The sequence below is a fragment of the Pelmatolapia mariae genome, linkage group LG17 (genome assembly GCF_036321145.2).
Source record: "Pelmatolapia mariae isolate MD_Pm_ZW linkage group LG17, Pm_UMD_F_2, whole genome shotgun sequence".
NCBI lineage: Eukaryota > Metazoa > Chordata > Actinopteri > Cichliformes > Cichlidae > Pelmatolapia > Pelmatolapia mariae.
Genome location: NC_086242.1, coordinates 8,692,249 through 8,712,672, shown reverse-complemented (window position 1 = coordinate 8,712,672; position 20,424 = coordinate 8,692,249). Strand labels below are relative to the sequence as shown.

Sequence of the window (20,424 nt, the reverse complement as noted above, 5' to 3'; positions counted from 1 at the left end):
TTTAAAACTTGTTCATGACCTGTGCAGCATGTTAACACTATTGGAAGTAAAAATAACTTGACTCCAGTTTTGAAAACACAACCTCCATTTTTTATATATTTATAAAGCTCTGACTTGTAATATGAGTCTGTGGTCTGGGAGAGAGTCCTGTAACTCTGTCTGCAAAATACAGGATATAATGACCAATGTTGGGCAATTAATGATATAGTTACTACTTTAAAAAAGTAACAAGACTGCTTCAAACTGATAGCCTTATTGACCACACAGGGAGATTTTACATTACACATACATAAAACACACGTGCATAAAACACTTGCACATGCATACGCCTACACAAACACAAGCCCAGGATCCTCCAGCAGCAGGATCCTCCAGCAGCTGCTAGGCCCAGGACCCTCCTGCTCCACCAGGCTTAGGATCCTCCAGCAGCCGCTAGGCCCAGGATCCTCCAGCAGCTGCTAGGCCCAGGACCCTCCTGCTCCACCAGGCCCAGGATCCACCAGCAGCCACCAGGCCCAGGATTCTCCAGCAGCCACTAGGCCCAGGATCCTCCAGCAGCTGCTAGGCCCAGGACCCTCCTGCTCCACCAGGCCCAGGATCCACCAGCAGCCACCAGGCCCAGGATCCTCCAGCAGCCACTAGGCCAAGGATCCTCCAGCAGCTGCTAGGCCCAGGATCCACCAGGCCCAGGATCCTCCAGCAACCACTGGGCCCAGGCTCCTCTAGCAAGGCACCAACAAGTAAATCGACAGTGACTTCAACGGGCCATCACAAGGTAATATCTCACCATTTTCAAAATGCCGCCTAAAAAAGCAAACCCAGGAGTTGAAGAGGAGTTGGAGGAGATTAGGAAATCGCTTAATTTCATGTCTGATGAACTGAGCAAAGTGGCTAAACAACAAGGTATGCTACATGACCTAATGGATGAAATAAAACAACTAAAAAACTTGATAAAGGAGAAGGACAAGAAAATAGACGACTTGGAACGGCGACTCGAGGACCTTGAACAGTACACAAGAATGGATGACTTAGTCATAAGTGGACTGGAGACGCAACACCGAACCTACGCCAGAGTAACAGCTGGCGGAGGTAAAGACGGTGAAGATGCCCCGGTAGAGGAGCTGCAAACGCTTGAACAGCAAGTGATAAAATTCCTTCAAATGAAGAATGTAAGTATTCAGAGCCATCATATTGCAGCATGCCACACACTCCCCAGAAAAGACAGTAAAACAAAGCCAGCAATTATTCTTCGGTTTGTGAGTCGCAAAACAAAGATTGAGTTACTGAAACAGGGTAAGAAGCTAAAAGGGACCGGTGTGTATTTAAATGAACATTTAATGAAAAAGACTGCTGAAATTGCAAGACAGGCACGCAGCCTGAAAAAACAAAATAAGATACAAGCGACATGGACGAGGAACTGCAAAGTAATGATAAGACTAAATGGCAATCCTGAAGAAGCGAAAGTTGTGATGATAAGAGAACTCAAAGACTTAGAGCAATATAAATAATCAGGAATCTGCTATGGAATCTATTGGAAAAGTGACGATTGGATAATGAACAATGGGTATGGAAAGTGTTTCTGGCCTTATGGCTCAAAAAACAATGGAAAAAACAACAACAAAAACACATAAATGACAAGTTTGGACACAGATTATAGGTTTCCATTCAGAGATATTGAAGAGGAAGACTTTGATTATGAGAAGGACTGTCAAGGAGGTTATTTTGCCACACACGCTGAGAAGATGAACTTCAAAACGTTTAACAATGCAGAGCACAACATGCATGACCCTGAAAGTAACATTGACCCAGATAATCACTTCTACAATAACAATAATAGTACTTGTGAGTACTATACAGATGACCAATTTAATATGAATATTAAAATGGCAAATGCATTGTCGGTCATACATTTCAATAGTAGAAGCCTGTATAAAAATTTTTCTAAAATTACGGAATGTTTAAGTAAGTTAAAAAAGTTTAATATAATTGCAATATCAGAAACATGGCTCGATAATGAGAAAGTTAGTGAAATGGGACTGGAAGGATACGAATTATTTACAATGAACAGGGTGAATAAAAAAGGAGGCGGTGTTGCTTTATATGTAGATAAAGTTTTGAAATGTAGTCTGATTGAATGTATGTCAAGCATCATAGATGACGTAATGGAATGTGTTACTATTGAAATCCATATTGAAAAAGCTAGCAATATAATTATAAGTTGCATCTATAGGACACCAGGATCATGCCTTGAGACATTCAATGAAAAACTTGCTGCTATGTTTAGCAACCTAAATGATAAAAAAGTGCAAATAATTTGTGGTGATTTTAATATAGATTTGCTAAACCCAAACGGACATCAGAAAACAACAGATTTCATCAGTACAATGTATAGTAACTCCCTTTTCCCTGTAATTATAAAACCAAGTAGAATAACAATTGATACAGCTACATTGATAGATAATATATTTACAAATAAAATTGACCATGAAATAGTAGGTGGACTTCTTATAACTGATATAAGCGATCATCTTCCTGTTTTTGCAATTTTTCAAAATTATTTTGGGATTAAAACTAAAAAAAAGAATCAAACATTTGATATGATACGACATAGAACAACAAGAGCCATTGCTGCCCTCCAGGTGGACTTAAAGGAACACAATTGGAATGAGGTTTTTGCAAATGAAGATTCAAGTAGTGCATATGATGCATTCCTATCAACTGTAATTTTACTATATGAAAAACATTGTCCTTTAATGAAAATCACTAGAAAGCATCACAGATCAAATAAGCCATGGATCACAAAGGGGATAGAAGATGCATGTAAAGATTTATAAAACTGAGGACAAAAGATGCTGAAATAAAGTACAAGTTATATAAAAATAGATTAGTAAATATTATAAGAACAAGTAAGAAAGAATATTACCACACATTATTGGAGCAAAATAGAAGTAACACACAAGAAACATGGAGGATATTAAATAGTATAATCAAAAAGGGCTCAAAAAATAAGAATTATCCAGACTATTTTAAAAAAGATAAAGATATTGTGCTTGATAAAACTAAAGACATTGTAAATGAATTTAATGATTTCTTTGTAAATGTTGGCTTTAATTTAGCAAAAGAAATTCCAGAGTCAAGAAATAATAACGACCTAAATAAACATATTACTCAGAATGTGTCCTCCATGTTTATTGGTGCTGTAACTCATAGAGAAATAATTAACATTGTGAAGACATTTAAAAATAAAAAGTCCACCGACTGTTTTGGTATTGACATGAAATTAGTTAAGAGTATTATAGAATATATAGTGCAACCTTTCGCATACATTTGTAATCTGTCCTTTCGAACTGGTGTGTTTCCCTCACAAATGAAAATAGCAAAAGTTATTCCAATCCATAAAAACGGAAAGAGATGTCAGTTTACCAATTACAGGCCAATATCACTACTCCCACAGTTCTCAAAAATTTTAGAAAAGTTATTTGTTAATAGACTTGATAAATATATAGAGAAGCATAATCTCCTAAGTGATAACCAATATGGCTTTAGAGCGAAAAGGTCCACTTCGATGGCAGTGATGGAACTTGTAGAAGGGATATCTAATGCAATAGATAATAAGGACTATACTGTTGGTGTTTTTATAGACTTACAAAAGGCGTTTGATACAATTGATCATTCTATATTAATGAATAAACTAGAGAAATATGGCATAAGAGGGATAGCATATAAGTGGATGAAAAGTTACCTGGATGACAGATATCAATATGTTGAAATCAATAATGTAAAATCTAATCAGTTGAAGGTGACTTGTGGTGTTCCTCAGGGCTCTGTGCTGGGCCCTAAATTATTCATATTATATATAAATGACATATGTAGTGTTTCCAAACTGTTAAAATGTGTATTGTTTGCTGATGATACCACTCTGTATTGCTCAGGTAAAAACCTAGAACAGCTTCTGACTACAGCGGAAAAGGAGTTAAATATATTAAAAAACTGGTTTGATGTAAATAAGTTATCATTAAATATAAAGAAAACAAAATTGATTATTTTTGGCACTAGACAAATGAAAAATGTATCTAAAATCAGGGTTAATGGAATTGAAATTGAAAGAGTGTATGAAAATAAATTTCTTGGAGTGATAATTGATGATAAGCTGAGCTGGAAGTCTCATATAAACCATGTGACAACAAAAATGTCAAAAACCATTGCTATTCTCTACAAAACAAAGCATGTCCTGAACAAAAAATCATTATACACACTTTATTGTTCTCTGTTGCTTCCATATATGACTTATTGTCTGGAGATATGGGGTAATGCATATAAAACAAATACTCTTCCTATTTTCAAGTTACAAAAAAGAGCTATAAGAATTATAAATCAATCAAACTATATAGAACCAACTAACATTTTGTTTATTAATCTGAATACCCTAAAATTTTATGATTTAGTCGAATATAAAATGGCACAGATAATGTATAAAGCACAAAATAACTTGCTTTGCCGCAGTATTCAGAAGCTGTTTAAAGTCAGAGAGAGTCAATATGACTTAAGGGGAACAGATGTCTTTAAAAAAAACAAGATAAGGACAAACATAAAGCAGAGATGTGTTTCTGTTAGAGGAGTTAACCTGTGGAATAGTTTTGGGACAATCAGCTGCTGTTGATTGTCCCAAAATCAAGGCTCAAATGCAGAGGAGAGCGAGCCTTTTCAGTTATGGCCCCAAAACTTTGGAATACGCTGCCTTTGAATATTAGACAGGCATCTTCGTTTCCTGTTTTTAAAACGCTTTTGAAAACACACCTTTTTTCGATAGCGTTCAGACTGGCGTGAGTTGATATTTGTATATGTTGTGTTGACATTGATAGTTTATGTGTTTTATGTGTTTTATTATGTTTTATGTAAGTGTCAGTGGTTTTATTCTGTCTTACACTGTGTTTTTGTACAGCACTTTGGGCAAACCTTTTGTTTTTAAATGTGCTATATAAATAAATTGGACTTGGACTTGGACTTGGACATGACAGTGATTTAAAAAGGTGTAGTTCATTTTCCTTGTTTAAAAACATGTTTAAAAATAGAGTATTAGAAAAATATATTAATCAAGAATGAAAAGAGCAAAAATAATAATTCTGAAACTCTTGATTTGTTTTGCTTTGATGTAGTTATCTAAGGTGGAAAGTTTTTTTGTTTGTTTGTTTGTTTGTTTGTTTTTGCTTTGCTTTGTTTTATTCTTTGCTTCGAGCCCTGTGTACAGGAGCTGCATGCAAAAGATTTTTTGTTAAAAGGGTTGGCGTAATAAGCAAATGCTTCAGCCAATATCTTTTGATTAGCCTTGTCTCATGATTTTTTGCTTTGTGGTAATCTTTATTTTGTATTCTGTATTCACTGAGATATTTGAATGCTAATCAATAAAATCAAAATCAAATCAAATCAAAATCAAAAAAAACTGAGTTATGCAAACAACAAAGTTTTTTGCAGCTGTTTTTACCTAAAAATGCAGCCAAGGCGTCTTTTTAAACAAACATTTCAAACTATTTACAGAACAATCAGCTGTTCTGCATCAAATCTGATGCCACACAAATTATTTGTGCCACTCCAAAAAAGAATTTCTGTCCACTATGAGATGAAGGAGAACAACAGCCTGATACCTGCAGGCCTGACAACAGCGGATGTATCACTGCTGTAACACCTGTAACATTCAGCAGTCGCCTCATTGTTCTGACACACACAATGGTTGTACACGTTGTCATTAACGTGGCTTCACTCGTCATCAACCACGCCGCTTTGCTAGCTAGAACACCGGTGTGGGCGCATAAGGGCGCTGTCAGAGCCTGTCAACCACGTTGATTAGCTGCGTATATACGAATGTGAATCGCATCAATGGCTGGACTATGAGATAAGGTGACATCGTTCTAATCCCATAGCTCACTGACTCACACTGCAAAACAGAATTGTTAAAGTATTTATTTTAATTTCAATTCAGGTTAGATTTTTTTTGTGTGCAACACAGATTTTCTGTGCGCAGAGACCGTGCCAGCAGTGCGCAGCTTAGAGGGAACATTGGTTAGCAGTGACGCTGATAAGAATGTGTGCAGGCTGGGAGCACAGAAGTATTTACTGTAACTTAGGGGGGACCCACAGAGTCAGAGCACTTCAGACTAACGGGCCTGTCTTATATGTCATCAGCTTCTCCAGTGGGACTGAAGCCATCCATCCCACCAGCCAGCGGCCCTTCGGGTGAGAGGAAGGGCCCCGTCGTCATGGCGCCTGTCAACGTGGAGCCAGCCGGGCGAGTTTGTCCTAGAAAGCTTATTTGCCATCTTCACCTTGCTCTCTGAACGCAAGAGCTGTATCATCATGGCTGAACCACTGGTGAGCGGCCGAGCTGCGATTCTTTCTTTTCTCTCCATGACGCTTAGTCCACTTCTGTCTGTGTTACAGCATCATAAACACGCATTTTGCCCATCTTACTTCATTTTATTAGTCATAGTACCTTTTGATGGCGGTGTTTATTGGCTCAACATTTTATGCAAATCTCAGTTTCGACCTTTTTTACTCTCCAGCCGAGCATTAAATGGACAAAGCAGTAAATCAGGGAAGGCCTTCTCTTTATCGCTGTGTTTACTGGATTGTATTTTACCTGAGAAACCCACGCACACTCCACAGTCAGCGATCAAATAGAAGCTGTTCTCCACCTCTGTCTGTTCTTATCTGGCAGGAGAAGCCGCTAAACAAATCTCTGCAGAGGAGAAGAGCCACAGTTTGACCAGGTGTGTGCGCCTCATGTGGACACATACTTACTATACACTGTCACATATTCTGAACAGGACTAACCTTTTTTGCCATCCTTTGTCTCTTGGCTCCCTCTCTTCTTCCTGTCATCTGTCCAGCTGATCAGCTCTATGAGTTCTCTTGCTGGGTACTGCCTGCCATCCATCCTGAAGACTCTGTTCGACTGGTACAAGAGGCAAAATGGCCTGGAGGACGAGTCCCATGAACATCGACCCGGGGCCAAGTCAAAAAAGAGTGAGAAGATTAAAATATTGGAGCTGTTTGTGCACATGAACACATGAACTGGATCATGAAATACTTTCCTTTGAAAGGATTTATTCCAAGCAATGTAGGCGCAAATATTCCCAAACCAGCCTGAAATCAGATGAGGATGATTATGGTGATGGTCGGTCATTGCAGAAGGTGAACCGCGTTAAAACCACAGTATTCAGATATACATATACAGTAAGTACAGTGGGATGCAAAAGTTTGGGCAACCTTGCTAATAGTCATTATTTTCCTGTATAAATCGTTGGTTGGTACAATAAAAAATGTCAGTTAAATATATCATACAGGAGACACACACATTGATATTTGAGGAGTGAAATGAAGTTTATTGGATTTACAGAAAGTTTGCAATAATTGTTTAAACAAAATCAGGCAGGTGCATAAATTTGGGCACTTTTGTTATTTTAATGATTTCAAAACTTTTAGAACTAATTATTGGAACTCAAATTGGCTGTAAGCTCAGTGAGCTCCGACCTACATACACAGGTGAATCCAATAATGAGAAAGAGTATTTAAAACCACTTAAGCCCCACGCCCCCGGTATCGGGGGCAAAAAGGAGGAGATCACGTTTAATCGGTTATAACACGGGGTGAGAAATATAAGTCCAGACATGTGTGGTATCCACAGAAACCTCTGAATCTCAGCTAAAATGTCATATAAACCATTTCTACAACCACCAAACACACCGAAAACAAGCCGCGATTAAACGAGCAGTTACGTAAATGCGCAAAGGTCCGCTAAACAAACAAAACCGAACCAGAAATTCTTTAGACTTCATGTAACCGGCTAAAGATAGGCTGGTTAGCTTCCAGGGCTATCACTAACTGCACACACCAAGTTTCACCACACTCTGACCAAAATTCACTGAATGAGCCGCAAAAGAAGACCACAAAAACACACAGCGGCGCAAATGCGCTAAGACAGAAATTGGCTTACCGTCCCGATTTCCTCCGTTATTTTCGCCGGTAGCCGGTAACCACGTGATTGCCGGTAGTTACCACGCCTACCTAGCCGCATCAGAGCCGTTTTCCGTCAACAACCTCCATTTTAGACCCACCTACAGACACGTGACTGGACAGACGCCACATGCAATAAATTTGGACCCACGTGGGTTTTGGCATCACAACGTCTGATTGGTTGAAGTGACGTGAACGTGGCATCGTTATTTTGAATCTATTGGCTAAAACGATTAAAAAGAGGTGTCAATCATGCAAATTGACCAAAAGAAATCAAAGTTACAGCCCCTCGGAGTTTAAAGGGCCAGAGGCCAATGAAGCGCTCTATGCCCACTGCAGTAAAGGGCCATTACCATGTAAATGTGTGGTTAATTCTTCCAAAATATATTTTTAAAAAAAGCATTTTTAGGCCTGTTAATAAAATTTATTACTTTCTGCTCTTTAATACCTAAAAAAAATCAACTGGCATGGTGTCCAATTGTGTGCCAGAATTGGACATTTTTGTACAACGTCTGGATATTCATGTATTGACAGGGCTGTAGTTTTTCACTGTTTTACTTTAGAAACATAAATCTTTGCACAGATGATGCTTATATGTTGATTACTGGATTTCTGGAACCAAATGTGAGCTGAGGCATATTTTTAAAAGGGTTATATGCTAAAAATTACAAAAAAAAATTAGGCGAGAATAAAATCTACTTACTTTTTCTGTGTTCCAGTCTCAGTAACTTTGACACAGTAATATCTGCTTTAATATTTACACCTCTGATTAAATTTCCCAAGTGTTAGCTTTATTTTGATACCAAGATTGTAAGGACAGAGTTTGTAATTGCAGAGAAATAATCAATTTAATTTGGGCATTACATTTTCGAGCAGGAAGCTCAGAAACCCCCTTGGGGCTTAAGAGGTTAAGGGGGTCAATTCTAAGTTTCCCTCCTCTTTTAATTTCCTCTGAAGAGTAGCAACACGGGGGTCTCAAAACCTAATTACATTGTCTTCAACGTTCCAGCGAATAGGTTTAAGCTACAAACCTATCAAGGGGAAGGACGCAGAAAGATGTCTCAGAGATTTAAGCCGTCTGTTTCCACAGTTAGGAACATATTGAGAAAATGGAAAACCACAGGCTCAGCTCAAGTTAAGGCTCGAAGTGGCAGACCAAGAAAAGTCTTGGACAGACAGAAGCGACGAACGGTGAGAACAGTCAGTCGACCCACAGACCAGCACCAAAGACCTACAACATCATGTTGCAGCAGATGGAGTCGCTGTTCGGCGCACTTTACACAAGGAGATGCTGTATGCGACAGTGATGCAGAGGAAGCCTTTTCTCCGCCCACAGCACAACAGAGCCGCTTTTTGTGTTGCCAAAATTTATGAGCCTGCCTGATTTTGTTTAAACAATTATTGCACTGTGGTGGCAGATTTCTTTTTCTCGTGTGTTAATCACATATTTAATCATATCATATTAGTTATAGTAATATCACTTTCTCACTTTACTATAGTAAGAGCACTCCTGTCACTAGTTGCATGTGTTCACCTGCGACATCATTGTGTGTGAATGGACTTGAGAAGACTGAGCTTCACATTTGCCATACTAGGAGTTGAAATGGCAAAGGAAGAGACTGAAAAGAGTGAATGACAAAAGGCAAAGCTGAAGAAGAACGGCCCACTGGGCCTCTGACACGCCACAACTGTGAACTGCTGCAGATGCATGAGAGAGACAGAAGCTGTGAGAAGTGGGGAGAGGAGAGCACGGAGGAAAATGAAGTCTGCTGTTGTTAATGTGAGAACACATGAAAATTGGGTTGGAAAACTGTGGCCGGCTGTCTTGTGGAGGTTCAGAAAAGTCCGTAGGATCACAAAAAAGGTCAAAATAAAACGCACACAAACACACATAAACAGAGAAATGTGAAGGAAAGGCAGCTTTAAGGACATGCCCTGCTGACTCTGCAGCTCCACTGCACACACATCCATTACACCTGCCTGCTAACACACACACATGCAATGAGTGTGTGTTAAAATAGTGTAAATTTAACAGACACTTGTTATCAAATGTTGAGTGTATCCACTGCTGCCAATTAACTCTCTATGGTTGCAGGACTACAGTTTAACTTTTGTGAAAGGGAAAAGAGATTCTGGTTTGACCAACCAGTGATCAGACAATAAATTTGGTTGTTAATATAGTGAATTGTGAGATGCTTTCTGCTTGATTGGTGCAGCACAAGTAATTTACTGATGACGGAAATCCTCTTCTGTGATAATATTGATGAGTGGATTATTAAAGTGAATAAGATGTAGCAGAGGGCTGAGTTTCCTGTTTCTGATGTATGGGTGAAGCTTGCACCCAGATACACACCTCTGAATACATCAAAACAAACTTGTTTTGTGAAATACATCATGACATGTTACACGTTTACTTTTGGAGGGGAACAAGGAGAAAAGCTAAATGAAATGATGGGTCTGTGAAAATGAAAAATAAGTGAAAAAGCACGGACCTGGGGAAGAAATTCACATTCCAGTGATAAAACATTGATATGGAAGCTTTAAAGGGTGAACACTGGTGTTGCGTGAACTGTGCAGCTGCTAATAAAAAAGGGGAAAAAATTATCTGTGTATAAGGTGGAACTATGTTGGTTGGCCCCAGACTTTCCAGCATTGTGTGATATTCTGGAGCACTTGTGGGCAACCAGTAAATATGATGTGGGGAACATGAACAGAAGCAGTGACTGCAGCTCTGCATGGCAGGTTCTAATCCCTACAGCATGTTGTGTCACCAGAAAGCAAAACTTTTCCTGTGATTTCTGGCAGATTTGGGGTTTTTTTTGTTTTAGTACCAGGCTGATTTTGCCAGTTAGGTTAGGGTTGTTTTCTTTTTGTAAGAGAAACACAGGTTTATTTTTATATATATATTTAGACATGTCCTGAACAAGGCCTAATATGTTTGGGGTTTTTTTGTAACGGTGCACTTAGGAAAAAACCTTTAGCTGCTACTTTTCTGTGTTACTGATTTTGTGTGGAGAAAACTGTGTTTTACTGGCTGCTTGTTGGTTATAGTAAAACACTGTACAGTGGGAAAATGTGTATTCACTGTGAAACACATGCTGTATCACTCCTTTCACAGAAAAGGAGGGTTGACCACATGATTCACAGCAGCACCTCTGCAATCTGTTGATCCAGACCTGACCTCCAGACGCTCCGCGGCTAATGTTTGTTTTTCTGAGGGTCTTTGTGGAGGATTCGGCACAGACACAGACATGCATGAGTGAAATGAAGCAGGTTGTGCAGTGATTACAGAACATCTTAGTGTGGGGCTCATTATCATATCATTGTTGAGCTCAAAGTGTGAAAACAAGTGACATTACTTAAGAAAAATTACTGGTTGCAGTAGTTTTGATTAAACATATGGGATGATCCATGATTTGTGCAAATTATGGACACAGTAATGTTTTAATGATTTTGGGGAAATAAACTGCACGTGGCACACTTGTGTCTGTGGTGTTGGATGCCTTATTGCTGCTATGACCCTGCATTTGTTTGCAAGTGTGAAGTTTGTATTTATACACCAATTTTGGTTTCTAGGTAATTGTGGTGTGGATGCAGGCTCCAGATGGAGCCAAGAGTTAGACCCACTTAACATGACATTAATGCTGATTTTATTCTCTAACACAGGGTTTACAGGGCTAGAGAGAAGTTACTGCGGAGGAGAAGCCCTGATGTTGTCTGAGAAATGATCTAACTAAACCTTTTCTTTTGTTGTTCTCCTAGTTCTGATGAGTCGACTCATGGGAGAGACCATGTGTCAAAAGGAGGGATTCCAGGTTTAACATGAAACAATGTTTTCTATGTTTTCCACGAGTTTTTTCTGATGTTTTGTCCATGGCTTTTTACTGTGGTTTGTGAGATAATAGTTCATGTACAGGTATTAAACCTCTACAGGGCGTAAGTCCATGTTCAGATAAGGTTTTGATGATCTATAAGTAAACGTCACTGAACTGAAAGGAAAATGTGGTTTGATGATGGTTGACATGTTTTCCAAATGGTTAGAAGTTTTCCCTCCTAGTAAAGAGATACAGGTGCAGCAGCCAGAGTATTACTGGAAGAAATCATCCCAAGGGTGGAATCTCCTGACTGAGACTGGGTGCTGATCAGAAGTCTTCAGAGACCCAGCGAGAAGTAGGAAACACTCATGGCATAGCTGACAGCCCAGGCAGTGGTTGAGGTCAAAGGTCGTGCGGTTTGGAGCCCTACTAGCCATCATGAGAAGATTCCAGAACCACAGCAATAACCATAAAGCTGCATTGGAATGAGAGGGTGAGGGGTGAAAAGAGCGCCCTCCTCCAACAAGAGCGTGCCAAGCTCTACCTCAGCGACTGCAGAGTGAGACTCTGTGGCGCCTAAGAGGGATCAGCGAATGAATGCAGATAACACCTGCTTAAACAGCCAATCAGTTTCCCTGGAAAGCTTAGTATGTTTTTACCTTTACGTTTGTGTGACGTTTCTAATCATTTTATAAATGATATGCATTTACATGACTCTGAACATCACAAACTCAGAGTCCTGAGCCTGAGTAAAAGTGATTGGAGTAATTATAGCATGGGGTAGCTAGACTGATTATCTAGCATGTCAGTTCCTGATGCGTAAGTGCATTAGGCCCTCATTGTCTGAGTAAACATAGTAAGGCATGTGTTTGGTGAGCCATGTGTGCCTCAATCCCTAATAACACGGGGGAAGAGGGTCTTTTACAGAAACAGTTAATAAATTGGGAAACATGGGTCGATGGATTTAATGATAAACTGCGAAAAATGTATCACACACTGAAAAACTTCCTTATCTTAACAACGGGTTCTTATGAAAGAGCAGCTTGAAGTTTTCTTTGCAGATGAACAACGAATGCTGTTTGACCTTTGTATATGATCTCCTTCGAACAAAGGGTGGAGACCCAGATGGAGAGAAGATGACCATAAAATGTGAATTTGTTTTTTCCGCCTGACTTTAGGGAGGATGCACATTGTGAATTCTTTGAGTGCACAATGGTGCTGATGTTCAGTAGTTAGAAAGGTGATGGCCAAGCAGAAAACGAGGTCATAATTGTCTCTGTGAGGGAGGAGGTATAGCCCCCCCGTGAGAAGGGCCCACATGTGAGTTTGTGGATGTTCTTTGTCTGTGTGTCTGTATATAAGATGTGAGGGCGGTGGCCACAATTCAGAGATGGTCCTGGTGTTTCACTGGGATGCTCTCTCCACATTGCAATGTGTTTATTAAACCCACTTCAAATCAAGCTCACTGGGTGTGTTGCAGGTTATTGTTAAATTTTCCACAACATGCACACTTTCTGTAAATCCAATAAACTTGATTTCACTTCTCAAATATCACTGTGTGTGTCTCCTGTATGACATATTTAACTGACATGTTTTATTGTACCAACCAACCATTTATACAGGAAAATAATGACCATTAACAAGGTTGCCCAAACTTTTGCATCCCACTGTAGATTAGACTTGTAGTCACGACCACCTAAACCGAGACCAGAGGGTATCGAGACCAAGACGAGACAAAGATGCTGCTTCGTTTACGGGTGTCAGGCATATTTATGTGGTTTTGCTTTCGCACAGCCCTCCTCACCGCTCTCTGTTTTTCACTTAATGATATTATCCTATATCCTCGCATGTGATTGGCCACAATATGGAGGGATTGGAGCATAGCTGAGCCACTGTGTGAGAGCTGAGCAGCCAAAGGAAATTAAGTGAGGGTAGAAATGACTGAAAGATTAATAGGATTTGTTTTGAGTGTTGCTCAAAAAAAAGAATGACTTCATATAGGAAAAAAATATATATCACATATGCAGGAAACCTTATTAAGCAGCAAGGCAGAACAAAGTCGGGCTGTATCACAGGGACTAAACCCCAATTCAACCAGACCCAGAACTGATCCAGAATTAAAACAGGACTACAACAGTTCAACATCAGGACTACTGAGGACTTAACCAATACAGAAGCAGAATCAAAACTAGATGATAGTAGGACTGAAAATCATCATAGACCTGCACTGCACTTATTTTTTAATTCTACCAAAGTCCACTATTTAGATTCAGAAAGGTTTATATAATTATTTAGCCTTGTTGTGCAAACAAGCCTGCATAACTTAATAAATATAGAATTTGAAAAGTAACAAATGGTTTCTCGTCTGATTTCCAAACACAAAAGTTCAACATATCTCAAACAACAATCACTTCAGTATCGCTGTCATCAGACCTGAGTTTCACTGGCTCATCGACTCATATGGGACTCCTTTCATAGTTTTACAGCCTCCTAGTGATTAAATAGACAGCGGACAAACTGACATCTGAGGCAAACAGCAGACTGACAGCCTTTGCTTGTACTTTTGCCCTGCTGTTTTCAGCTAAAGTAGCTTCAAGATTTAAATAATCCTTTGTTCCACTCACTGACCGTATCAGCTTGTTTCGGCTCTGCATTATACATGTGTCATGTTTTCAGAGTAAAGTACTCAAATCAAGCCCTCTTTTACTTTAAAATCGTGTTTATAATTCACTCTCACTCATTGCATTTAGTTGTTGTTATTGTTCAGAACTTGCACTTTCCAGGATAAATCATCATTAGACTGCATTAGCACAAAAATTGACTTTATAAATGATCTGAGCCCAATTTCCATCCTCTGCATGTTGATTCCTCTGTTAGAGGTTCTACTTATAACAGTGCATTCAGTATTCAAAGCAGTGTTACAGTTTTTAAGTTAAAAACATGTTTTTATTTGCGGTGCATGTTTCTCCTCAGGTCTCTGTTCTCCTCCTGACCTACCTGACTCTGGAGTAGTTCCTCGTCATCGTTTTCCCTTTTAGCAATTTGCGCCCAGGCAAACTTCAGACAGGGGTAAGTTGCACTAGTCATAATAATGTGCCTGATGAAGGTCATCCAACTGTTGTCTTTGTCCACAAACTAATTATCGCTCTTATTTTGAAGAAAGACTGGGTTTGTGCTGCTGGAATATCATCTTTAGGTTGGTGTTTAAGTGGATCAGAAAGTGTGGAACAACCTTTAAGACTTCAGTGAGAGAATTTGTTTTTAAAGCACAAATAAAAACAACACATGTTCAAGTTACATCAACCCAACAAAACCCTCCTCTGGCATTAACATCAGCACACAAACTGTTAGCTGCGAGCTTCATGCCTCCAGTAGGTGTAAAGTGCGGGTGGCTCATTTTAGTCCACTAGTAATCTTAGCTGTAAGGGAAAACAGTTTGTGTGGAGAACAAAAGAGTGATATCCTTTGTTCTATTGGTATGATATGAGGTATAAAGTAACCCCTGAATATCACCAGAAGTCCCCAAAATACTGACCATTTCCAGATTTGCAAATTGCAAATCCAAACAATGCAAAATTGTTCATTATCACAAAATATACAAAGTGTAAAGTACAAAAACTACGCAGTACAAATCTGTGAAGCAGAACTGTCGGCTTGCACACTTTTCCTCAGTTCAAAACCGCTTAAATACTGTTTAATACTGTATGAACTGCATAACGCTGTTTGATAGTCCCAGCCAGCATGAAAAGCATCTCTTTAGGTCTGAACCTGGTGGCTTTCCTGGTGATTGTATTCTCCTACTGCAGTATGTTCTGCTCCATCTTTAAAACCGGCATCACTGCCACCGACCTGAGGAGCAGACTGCACAGAGATGTAGCTATGGCCAGCAGGTTTTTCTTCATAGTGTTCTCTGATGCCCTCTGCTGGATTCCTATATTTTTGGTGAAAGTCCTCCCGCTGCTGGAGGTGCAGATACCTGGTAAGAAGTGAAACAGCTGCCTTATAGTATCTTAGAGGTTTTACATGGATTTTTAATATAGGTCACTGTGTTACTTTATAGAATAGTTTGCTGAAAAGCATCAACACAGTTCAATTTCTCTAAATGTCAGTCGCTTGTGAAATGTTTCCTTCCTCGGGATACTATCTCCAGCTGGGTTGTCATCTTCATCCTCCCCATCAACAGTGCCTTCAACCCCATCCTGCTCACCTTGACCACCAGAGAGCAGGTGGAAGTTTTACTCTGTCACTGGCAGAGGAAACACACATTAAAGAAAGACGGCAAAAGCCTTACCTCGTCCAGATCTTTATGGAGACGTCACAGGGTCTGTGCTACAGCCACCCGTTTACCTCCAGCAGGTGTCACTTATAAGCACAGAACCTCGCTATGCCTGATGATGTATTTGTAGAGAAACAGCATTTTGTAAGCTACTTTTTATTGTTTTACTCCATCTTTAAGAACAAAGTGTGCTTCAACAAGACTTCAACAGACTTTTGCTTGTAAATAATTAGCAGTCACTGTGCCGTCTCATCGCCCTCTGACATTTATAAAATGTGATGACAACCCCAGAAACAAACACCAACCACCCTCAGCAGATGACTGTCTCAACATGCCGTTCAAGCTACGCATTGACTTTATATTTGCAGTGAAATTTGAAATGAAACCATTTCCATTTATTCACTTACCTTCTTCATAAGGTGATACAGGTACATCCTGGAGAGTCATGTAGAGGCAGACATCCACCAATGTTCACATTCACACTCACATCCAGGGTAGAATCACCAAATATCCTAAAATGAATATATTTGGACACAAATAGTGGTTTTACAGCTTTTTTTCATCCCTGGCTTAAAATTCTTTAAGTCTATCAAGAAAAGTGTTTAGATGACTCTTGTAAAATGCACACATAGATCCTAACCCGTCACTGTGGTGAACTTTGTATGAAGTTTAGAAGCTGTGGGACAAACATAGAGGGACTGGCAAATACCAGTGACACAATATTAATGGATCACATATTTTTATATACAGATAAGCTTTCCAATTCATCTCTCCCCACCTACTGGTTTCTTTGTCTTCTTGCCCTGCAATTCCTCCATCCTCATCACTTTTTGGGTGTCTGTTTAACTTTCCCCATTATTCTTGCTTTCATGTCATATTCTTCCATTTACATGTATCTGCTTTGACTGGACTAATGTTGAAACTGAACCAACATGCTGCAGAGTCTTTGTGCTATAGTCATGCTGTTTAAGAGAACTGCTCTGAACTCCTCATTTGACTGACTGCAACTGGATGAAAGCATTTTGTACACGCATGTCATGTTACATGTAATTAACTAACTGACCAATGAGGAGACTGAATTGTGACACTCTGAACATCTGCGCACGAGACGTTGCAGCTGGACTTTTGCAGCTTTCTTTCATGTTTTGATGACTCTGATTTTTTTCTATACCAGTGCACCAATGTACCTTTAAACAGCTGCTTTAACTTAGTGACAATCATTAAAGGTGGAGGAGTTTACACACTGAGGACATGAAAAAGGAAAGCTGCACAGATAAATAAAAATGGAAGCAATGGAATCCCAACAAGGCCCTTTTTTCCTGTTATGCTGTTTTGATGTGCATATGTTTACGTTTAGTGTATAAAATTCGGCACGGATCCTCTCGGTGTGAGTTGTGTGCTTTTGATTGTGTTTGTTGGTGTCAGGCTCTATATTGGTTTCCTGAAAGCTTTTTCTTTTTAACTGAAATACAAACAATAAAAAGACATGAACGAACATGAAGCACAATCAAATAATTTTGGCTGTTTTGCATTTTTGGTCATTCTTTAAGGCTTTCTGTAACCTGAAGGGAAGAAAGCGCAAGCAAAAATAACCAGTGGTGTATTTTATGTCAATTTTATTGACATGCACACAGAGACACACATTTCCCTATTAAACAGCACTGGCATGTTTCCCTCTGTAAACCCATTCTAGATAAACTTTCAGTTGAGCTCTGTATCCCTCTCTGTCCACATACTAATAACTACCAGCTACACTCTAAATGGTTACTTTTTACTTTCCTGGTTTCCTTGGACATGGGATCATTTATTAAAAACACCTACATTTAAACATCCCTCTATCTTCAGTTTATTTTATCAGAATCCCTGTTACCTGAAGTACTGCAGCAGCTTTATTCCTGGGGTCACAAATCCTTACGTTTTGATGGTTTGCTATAAAATACACACACACACACACACACACACACACACACACACACACACACACACACACACACACAAACAACAAAAAACAGCTCCTCAAAGCACAAATTATGACTCATATAACTTTTACAGATCCAGGCTCACGTTAACAGTTTCTAACCACAGTCAAAAGTGTTTCTCTCTATCTGCAGTGACACCAATTCTATTCCTTAATAGCTCCATATAAAAGACTTCTTATAACTACATCGGTTCTCGCTATGGGTAATACAAATTGTCCTCCTTGCTGATTTTTTTGTATTAAAAAATATTAATAAAATATACATTTTTAATACAAAAAATTATAAAAAATATTTGAAAAATAAAATTCCTAATCAATTTAAATGAAATAATTATTCAATTTAAAAGCATAATAAGTAATGTTTTTGTGTAGTATGTTGAGGACTTTGTGTATTTTTTGTATTTCTAGCTTCTTTTTTGTTTTAGATGTTTTAGGTTGTATGGTTGATAGTGTAGCAAGATTACTTTTGTAAAAGACACTCTGTTATCAATGGGAGTTCTTGGTGAAAAAAGGGTAATAATAATCATGATCCAAAAATGAAGGGGTTTCACCTCCATATTACTTTGTGCAGCTACGTATCATAAAGGTGCCTGTTATCCTGCTGCAACGTGTCTGTGGACTTGCTTTGCACGGATTTTTCCTCTCTTGATTTGGCCTCACCTGTGGTTCTCAGCATCCTTTCATAGCAGGTGTCCTGCCCTTGGTCCAAGGTGCGCCCCTAGCGACACGTTTATGGAAACAGCTGCTAACCAATAGGAAGCGTGTCTTGCCTCAGTTACCAGCTTCTTGGCATTCGATTGGTTAGTAAGGGAGGGGCACTCATATCCCGAGCAGTAGCGCTGTCAGCGGAGGCGGCACATAGGAGAGAGATGAGGAGCACTGATGAAAATAAGCCACCGAATCACATAAACAAAGAACTGGTGCTAGGAAATGATCATGTAGCGGCCGAGGTCGACTAAAAACTAACAACAAAACTTTGAACAATAAAAGTATAGATATCCCCCCTCCGAAAAAAACTGGTTTGTTCCAGCTCGCCTCTCCTCTCTCTGGCTTTAGCGCCCTTTCTGCCAGAACAATGGTGGCTGAGACACAGCGGAGCAGAGGTGTACGTGCGGGGCTTAAAACAGGACATGTTAGCCGCATTTACCTTCCGTTACCCTTTATATAGTTAGGTAGGAGTCAGACCATGTTCCTGCAAGGTTCAGGAGGCTGTAAATATGGTGGTTGAGTGGGGATTTGACTGGGGATTCAGGTTTTCGGTGGAAAAAACAAAAATGATGTTCTTTACCAAAAGAACAGTGAGTGAGACTTTGACATTGAAACTGTATGACGAGGTAATTGGGAAAGTGAGCTCTTTTAAGTATTTAGGTGTTGTGTTTGATTCAAGACTGACATGGAGGGAGCATATTGACCGGATTGAAACCAAATGTAAAAAAGTTGTTAATGTTATGAGGTGTGTAGCTGGGAGGGGTTGGGGAGCAAGCTCTTCTGCTTTGAAAAGACTTTACCAGGCATTAATTAGATCTGTCTTCGATTATGGGTGTGTGGCATATGGTTCAGCAGCTCGTTCTGTGTTGAGACGTTTGGATGTTCTGCAATCGGAAGCCCTTAGAGTGTGCTGTGGAGCTTTTAAAACGTTTAAAAATATTCACTTTCTTTGGGTGCCAGCTCATGTAGGAATCAGTGGAAATGAAAAGGTGGATAGGTTGGCAAAAGGAGCGTTGACTAAAAATAGGACTGAGATGGAAATTAAAAGCAGCGGATCTGAAGCAAAAGGTATTGTTTGGAGGCAGGTTGTTCAGGAGTGGCAGGAGCGGTGGGATTCAGGGAGTAAGGGCAGGCACTTGTATCATTTTAAGAAGGAGGTGGCAGGGTGTAGGTTGTATAGGGGTAATAGGAGAGAAGAGGTGGTCATTACCAGGCTTAGACTGGGACATTGTGCATTAAATAAAACACTACAGATGATAGGAGAACATGAGACGGGGCTTTGTGGAGTGTGCCAGGAGGAGGAGGAGACGGTAGAGCATGTAATACTGCGGTGCAAGGGTTATGATGTGGAGAGGAAAGTTCTGCAGAATAGATTGAAGGAGCGGGGAATCGGGGAATTTAATCTGAAGAGTGTGTTGGAGGGTAGTAGGGCACAGGTGAGGGAACTGGTGGGGTTTTTGCAGGCTATAGGTGTTTATGAAAGAGTGTAAGGTGTTTTTTTTTTTTTTTTTTTGTTTGTTTGTTTGATTTGGATACAGATTGTAAGCTCACTGTCTGACCCATACTCCGGAACAGTAGGAGGCGGTAATGCTCCTTTACGTTGGTTGCCAACCGCCGTTAAACACAAAGAAGAAGAA

At 39.6% G+C, this 20,424-nt stretch overlaps 1 long non-coding RNA gene across 3 annotated transcripts in view; it reads left to right on the top strand.

The window, feature by feature from the left end:
• The window catches only part of LOC134616058 (uncharacterized), a 30,206-nt gene extending 13,969 nt beyond the window's left edge, over positions 1-16,237 (top strand). For all 3 annotated transcript variants that reach the window (XR_010091401.1, XR_010091403.1, XR_010091402.1), the window contains exons 5-8: positions 6,181-6,366; positions 6,713-6,764; positions 6,885-7,020; positions 14,799-16,237. This is a non-coding gene — a long non-coding RNA (uncharacterized LOC134616058). The remainder of the gene's footprint in view (positions 1-6,180; positions 6,367-6,712; positions 6,765-6,884; positions 7,021-14,798) is intronic.
• The last annotated feature ends 4,187 nt before the right edge of the window (positions 16,238-20,424 follow it).